We start from the raw sequence: 8,235 nt of genomic DNA, 5'->3' as shown, positions 1-8,235 counted from the left end.
AAATGAACTATCCTAGAATTTTCAAGCTCACCACATATTTGTGCTAACCACATTCACAGTGCTATATACAAGTTGCTTCAATTATTTAAGCATAGGATTATTTATCCTTCTTTTGAAAAAAAAGATAAGAGCATGTAAGCTCTTATGTAAGACAATGGAATCGGCTGCCTAATTCACATGTGATAACTATGCAGGCGCTGACCTGAGGATACACCACCAATTATCTGGCAACGTCAGCTTCTAAAACTGAAGGCAGAATACACAATCATGACAAACCATGATAACCAAAACACGATAATGCTGTGTTCTTCCAAAAGACAAGTGCACCAGGCAATACTACTGATTTTTTTTTTAATCCATAGGTTTTACTAGTGAAAGTTATAGCCAATCTACTTTGACTTTGGTCCTGATTATCCAATTGACTTCATATACTAGGTAGTTTGAAGCACTTAATTTACAAGAGCCATTGGTGTCTAAGCTATAATTAAACAGAAGCTCTCATATCTAATAAAATGAGTCTTTGTCCAATCTGAAATTTGTCTAGACTAGACTATTAAGGTTTTATCCATAGAAGATAAATTACAAAAAGAGGTAGAAGATTTGGAATATAGGGACAGAGTCTATTTTCAGATGGTTGAGAGATACATTATATTAATTCTAATATGGTCATTTGTGGCATAAACAAGTTAATGCCTACATAGAAGTCAATGCAGAGGGAATACCCTATGAAACAAAGTTTTGTGCCACATTTATAAAAGTTCTGGAAAATCTGTTACAGTGATTCAACCCACAGCTATTTATTGAGGCTCAAGTATGGGCTAGCAGTCTGCACCTCCCTTCAATCCTGCTTAAGGTAATTGTTAAAATAAGCATTCTTGGATTCATATTTCAGAAATAATACTTCCAAACTATTAGGCAATCTGATGAGAAGTAGTATAAACAAGGACAGGAAATGCAAATGTCCACATCTGCTTCTTCAAAACATGGGAAGAATGTTAGCTTGTTAAACCTAAAGTGTAGGGTGGTGTTCATGAATGTGTAATTTGGACAATTACCTGATGGCTTTTCTTGGATGAGGATACATGCTGGTCTTAATAACACCACTTTTCAAGATCATTTAAGAAAATACTAGTATTTCTATAAAGACACATGACTAATTCATTGGACCCAAGACTAAAAGGTACATTTGAGCAACACCAGGAATAAAATGAATTGAAAATATGGAATGGAGGCCAACCACTAAGAGTGAATAGATTCCCAGGTTTACTTCCCTTGACTTGGCTCTTCTTTTCCTATCAGGCTTTCCTATCTTAGGATTAACCTGTTCTAATTATGATAACTACTGACCCGACTTGTCTAGTCCCTTACTCTGCACTTGAGATCTCAGTTTGAGTGCTTCAGTAGGGAGAGTGACTAGGAGAGTTTACACCAAGTATCCACTGTCAGAAGTGTATTACACTGTCAGTGTGTTCCTTATCGATTTTCTGAAAAACTTTGTGCTTGCTATGTGTTGGAGGTTGGTTTCTTGTTGTTTCTTGGTGCTGAAACACCAAGATTTAATTATAATTACCAATCTACTTGGGGAAGAAGGGATTCAGCAGACAGCTTAATTCCCATCATCCAGGGAAGCCAAGGCAAAAATATGGAGGCAAGAATTGAGACAGAGGCCACAGAGGAACACTGCTTGCTGGCTTGATCCAGTAAGAAAGAAACATAGGAAAAGAATGACTTACTTTGTTTTCCTTTTCTTTTTTCCTTACTTTTTCCTTTCTTCATTCTGTTTCTTCTTTCCTTCTTCCTTCTATGACTTTGTAAAATGAAAATATAAGTGAATTTCCTATCTTCTTTTATTTCTTCCAATCTCCTCCTCCTCTCCCCCTCCTCCTCCTCCTGCTCCTCCTCCTCTTCCTCCTTCTCCTCCTCCTACTCCTCTTTCTCCTTCTCTTCTTTTCCTCCTCCTTCTCTTTCTTCTTCTTCTGACTTCAAACTCTCCTGTGTCCACCCACGTTTATTCATCTTCGATGTCATGTCCTTTTTTCCTCTGATTATTATTGTTACATATATCTATAACTGCATAAATATATAAACTAAATCTGCTGAGTCCATTTAGTGCACTTACATGTGTATGATTTCATGGCTGACCACTTGATATTAGATAACCAATCGAGGGCTCATTCGTAGGGAAAACTCTCTCTCTCCCCCCCATAGTCCTTAGTTAGTTCTTTGTCTCAATGTGTGATCCCACTTTTTCCTTACACATTAGCATAGCTATTAGGGCTGTCATTATTTGGAGTTTGTTTAAGCAGCCACATTGCTATGAGATTATAGAAATAGATTCCATGTCATTTCTGAGAGATACAATCTCACAGCAGACTTCTCTGACCTCTGGCTCTTTCTGTCCTCATTTCCATGACGTTTTGGGAGCCCTGGGTGCAAAAGTCTATTGTGCATGTATTCATCAGGGCTGAGTACCCAATGATCAGTCACTTTCTATATTTAACAGGTTGTGATTTCTTCTATACTCACCTCACCATCTGATTCAAAGAAAAGTGTCTTTGATAAGGAGTGAGAGGTATTCTTTTCCCTGGGTATAAAGATAACTATTTAGAATGTAGTTTAGGAATGTCACTGTTTTAATAAAATGATGGGTAGTAGGTTTTTCTCCAGGATCAGTGCCCTCACTAGTGACAAGTAATTGACTAGGTTTCTAGTACTAGGCATAATTTCTCTCCTGTAGAGCAGTCCTTAAGTCCAGTGAAACCACTAATGGTTACCACCAAAATATGAGTAGCACTATTTCACAGTTAGGAGTATCTCCCAGAGCTGGGCATTGTTGTGGTTCATAAGAATCATAGCTACTAATTTCCTCACCCAATTTAGCAGCTTGCATATCACAACTGGTAGTTCTTAGGGAGGAGGTTTTCAGGTCTGATTCAGCTCAAATTTTCCAAGTCCTAGTTCTGAAGTACACTTTCCCTTCAGCAATATGGACTTACTTTCAACATCTCGAAGGGCACATGGGGCAACAACAATAGCTTATAAGAGCTTTAGTCTTAGAAGTATTTTGGTATCCCCTGACCAATAACTCAAAAACAGGTTTCTCATGCCTGACACTGGGAGTTTTGTTAGATGGCCTATAGCTCTTGGGGGAGGACTGTCAGCCTAACTAGTATGACTTCAGTTTATATATATTAACTCTATCATATGTGTGTTATTTGTAATTTTAGGTAAACATAAAATGTTGCCTTAAGGTGTTTTTCAAACAGCCTTGCTATTATTTATATCTGTTCCTTCCTTCTGTTTCTATATTGACCTTCCTCTCCACTTCCAAATTCAAACCCCTCCTTTCTTATACAGTCTAGGAACCATCCTCCAGGGGTGGCACCACCCACAGTGATGCTGGACTCTCCAAATCAACTATCAATCAAGAAAATTCCCCACAGGTGAAGTAGATGCAGGAAACTCCCCTTTCCTGGATGGTTCTCATTAGTGTAGGAGGACAAAACCTATCCAGCCCCGTATGTTTTGAGAGTTAAATTGGAAAGTTAATCTCAGTTGCAGCTGTGTGTAGATAGGTTATTAAATGACAAGGACTCTGCCTTAATAAGTGAATTAATGTCAGGGAATGGACTTAATGTCAAAGTTAGATCTGGTTCTTCCTCCCAGCCCCATCTTCCCAGAAATAAGACTCTGACTCAAAATGTATTCACAAATACCTTGGCCATAAAGCTAGACTCTTCTCTGACTAGACTATAACTTAAAACAACCCAGTTATTTTAATCTACATTCTGCCACATGGCTGATTACCTATGCTCAAACACCATGCATCTGCACTCTTCCCATCTTCCCTGGTGAATCTCCAGCCCGGCATTCTCCAAAAATCCTTTCTGCTTCAAGGATGTCCCACCTCCTATTTCCTGCCTAAACTATAGGCCATCAGATTTATTGTTGACAGGTGCCACATCTATACAGACACAAGCTGTTCTCTCTACAACGTAATGCCACAAGAAAAGTCACTATAAAAGTATGCTCAATACCAATTTTCTCTTTGTCTCTCTTCTCAAGAAATCTTTATCCCTTTCCACGGAAAGGTGGACCAGGAAGATTTTCATAAGATACACCTCCATTCACCTGAGACTCCCCAGCTCCAAAAAGGTAGGAAATTAATCCCTGTTATTCACAAATTACCAAGCCATTGTTGTTCAGCTATGATCAAATCAACAATTTGATTCATCCAGCAATCAAAGTCAATCATAGGAATATGAAATGAGAACATTCAGCATCAAGTTCCTTTTCAAAATATTTAGTGAGGACAAACTGTAAATATTTAAAGTATATAGAATGATGATTTGGTAAGTTATGTACACTGTGCGATGATTTCCAGTGAAATTAATTAATACATTGAAGACTGTCCACGCATCAGTCTCCCTTCAATCCTCACGTCTTGTTCATCTTATAACTAAAATACACCTTTTCATCAATATTCCTCCATTCCCCCTCTCTCTCCCAGCCTCCTTCCAACCAAAGTTCCACTATCGTTTCTATGAGTTTGACTTTCTAGATTTCACAGCTAAATGGCCCAGTCAGAACTTGTGTTTCTGAGTTGACTTCTTTCATACAAATGTACTCAGACCTGTTAAAGCTCCCAACGATGGCAGAGCTTCATCCTTTTATATGGACAAACACCATGTAAGTATGTATAAACGCTTATGATATTATCAAATTTTTATCCATTTGTCTTTAGTCATGTCCTTATCTTGGCTATTGTGAATAATATTGCAGTGAACACAGACATGTGACTATCCCCGAAATGTTTCTTTTGTAGACTCAGAACACACTCTCATAAATAGGATTACTAGATTGTATAGTAGTTCGACTCTTTGAGGAACTTTCATTTTGGTTTGTTTTGTTTTTCAGTAATGCTTATCCTAACAGAACCGTTCAATAGCTCATATTGGTTTTTGTTTGTAATTATTTCATGATCAGTGATTGATTAGCGATGGTTATACCTTTACAAATCTACCTGTAGGCCATGTCTATATTTTGTTTCAGGGAAAAGTATATATTAAGTGATTCCTTTGTTTTTTTTTTTTTAAATTGGGTTACCTGTGCTTTGGTTATAAAATAAGTCAGTTCAAAAATTGAAGTAACTAGATCAATATTATCAGTCATCACTCCATGTAGCAAAAAGTCCATGTACCTTTTTCAAAGTAAAGACTTTCAAGCACTCCTTCAAACATGTAATTTCTCTTTTAGGACTGAGGGTTGTTGTTGTTGTTGGTGGTGGTGGTGATGTTGTTGTCATTGTTGTTGTTTTCCATAAGAAGTAAACTTATTTAAACTCACTGGAAAAACAATTCCCAGGAGACGCCCTTATCAACAGCATGGAGCCCTTTTTCTGCCAGCTAAGTAGTTGTTGGTATACAAGAGTAGCTGCACACAGATGGAGTGTAAAACACTATATCTCACCACAGATGCTGTGTCTTAGAGAATAGGAGTTGTGAGGGGTGACAAATGCTAGAATGCATTGAGGTACCAATTACTAACTGTTTAAAGACAATGCCACCTCTGAAATGGAACGCAGTTCACAAAGATGACAAAGTTGCTTCTGTTGGAGGAGTCAAGGAACTCTACACTCCCTATGGCAAGCCTTTATAATATATAATAATTACAAGTTTTGGGGGGAATTTCTTGTCTCAGGGTGAGTTTAAAGTATTAATTAAGTCACTGTATATGAGTGTTGGAGTTGTTCATGTCTTGTTTGTAATACATAGTTATCAAAGGGTCTGAATGCAGATGCCCAAGCTGCCTGCTTGTGGAAAACACAACCTCTGGGGTGTCTCCCTGCTGTCAGCTTAATTGTTTTCCCCCAATATTCATATATAAGAGTCTTGTGTTAGCCACCATTTATTATTATCACAAAATATCAGGGGCATCTACTTAGGGAGGGAAGAATTTTATGTAGCTTGGAGTTTAAGAGGTTCACAGGGCTCAGGCTCTGCTAAGTGTTCCCTTGTCCTACATCACCTAATGATGCATTGTAATACAAGACTCCTCCAACCTTGGCTTTTCCAGGTCTCAAGGAACTCTCACTAAGATCCTACTGTTTAAGCTTCTACCTTCCTGTAGTGCTTTCATGAGGACCAAAATTTTAAAGCATGGTGGAATGCAAGCCACATCTAAACCACAGAAAGTTGTCATCTACAGTATCCCAGAAAGTGGTGGTACTGGAAGACAGTGCCTATAAACCACTTGGAGTCCATCTTTAGCATCTCAGAGTGGGGCTGTTCTGGAAGATAGTCTGTAAGGGATTACAGATTCAGATAAGAACATTAGAGTAGAGCCTAACCCAATTGAACTGGTGGAAAAGAGACTACAAATCATGAAAACACAAGGAAAAACACATGAAGATGCAAAAAGGTGGTTGGCTTTGAGTAGACATGGTGGCCCATGCTTGTAATATAAGAATGTAAGACATCAAGACAGGAGATCTACACATTTTGTTATGCAGGCTACATAGAATGTTCCCGATAAGCCTAGCCCAGGCTCGGCTATATAGTGAGATCTTATCTCAAGTTGCCCAACAAACAAAATCTCACAAATACTTGCAATCTAAAAGGAGGGGAATCTCATAATTTAGAAGAAATGAAACTTGCCAACACTTGGATCCTGGCTTCCAGCCTTCAGAATTGATTTCACATTGGATGCCTCCAACTTATTCTGCTTCTCGTCCTTTATGTGAGAAGAATTCATGTAAGACATTTTCTTCTAAATCATCAGAAATCCCTGCAGCACAGTTCCCTCATGGCACCATACTGCATAGGGGGGAGGTTGTAAGTTGTCACTATCCTTGTATGTAAGAGACACCCTCCCCAGTCCTGTGTAGTTACTCATATTTCCAATTTTCACATCTCTAATAACTCTATTCCTGGACTTGCTTCCAATATCTGACCTCTGTATGCCTGTGAAACCTTGAGCCCAGGAGATAATCTCGACAAAAACAATCTGCTGATGTCACAGTGCAGAGACATTGATCAAGCTGCACAGGGAGATTTGGCAACAGCAGGCCCATTAAAAACATTTCCTTTAAAGCCAACTGACATTGATTTTTTCAGACACACCTGAACCACAGAGTAGAGGAAGCAGTAACGCTTTTCTGGCCACTGTGATGACTGAAGTAGAGTCACCCTGTATATACACAATGTAGTAAACAGTGAGTGCCTCCTCCACTTCCTATCCCTTTCCCACTTGCTTATTTAAAAATCATATGAGCTTGAGAGAAAGGTTGTTATGTTCCCAAAAGGTGACATTGTAATGTCTTTTGGATTGGTGATTTTAAGTCAAGAGCTTGACAAGGAGTAATTTCAGATACAGGAGGGGTAACAGTTGTAATTCCTGATCTGTCACAGTGAACTACATTAGTCCTCTGTGGATTTTAAGGAGTTGTAAATAATCAAAGGCTCTAGCGAATGCTCCCTCAGCTTCAGGAGCCCAGACTCTGCATGTGAATGAGGAGGCTCATCATAGAGAAAGAAGAAAGATGTGTTAAGGATATCAGGACTGTACAGAACGTGAGAGTAGATATTACTCTTGTTCACTGCCATTCCTTTGTTTTCTCTCCCCCACTCTGCTTTCTCCCCTCCTCATTCTAAGCTTATTCATTCATTTTCTCATAAAACAACCTGAAAAGATTTTTCAAAGGAAAATAGAGTCTCCATAATGTTAGAGCTGAAGAGTGGTGTGGTTGCTTTGGGGTCAGGCCCAAGGCTTGTTGAATTTCACTAGAGCAGCACTATCTTGTAGTGATGGCTCTAAAGTAAGCAGCCATTAATCTGGGCTTCTACATAAACTAAGGATGACAAAGATTTTATGTGTGAAGGGAAGAGTTGAGTTCAGGGGACTGAGTGGACAAAAGTTGAACCCATACTTCTTAGCAACCACACACATGTGAATAATATGTACACACACGCACACACACACACACACACACACACACACTCCAATACTATCAGGCCCCTCCCTTCTCTCTCTTCACCAACACATGCTCACTCACTACCAGCTACTATTCCTGCATGCCCCCAGCTACACCCACATATACAACCAACAAGTACTCACACCCTTGACAGCATCTTGGTTAAGGAGATCACAAGAAGATACTGCAGACCATGTGCCTTAGACAACAGAACTTATCTCTCACATTTTCTGAGGCTGTGAAGTATAAGTATAACCAAGGAG

Source organism: Grammomys surdaster, unplaced genomic scaffold (genome assembly GCF_004785775.1).
Source record: "Grammomys surdaster isolate TR1022 unplaced genomic scaffold, NIH_TR_1.0 123241, whole genome shotgun sequence".
Taxonomy (NCBI): domain Eukaryota; kingdom Metazoa; phylum Chordata; class Mammalia; order Rodentia; family Muridae; genus Grammomys; species Grammomys surdaster.
This window is presented reverse-complemented; position numbering follows the sequence as displayed.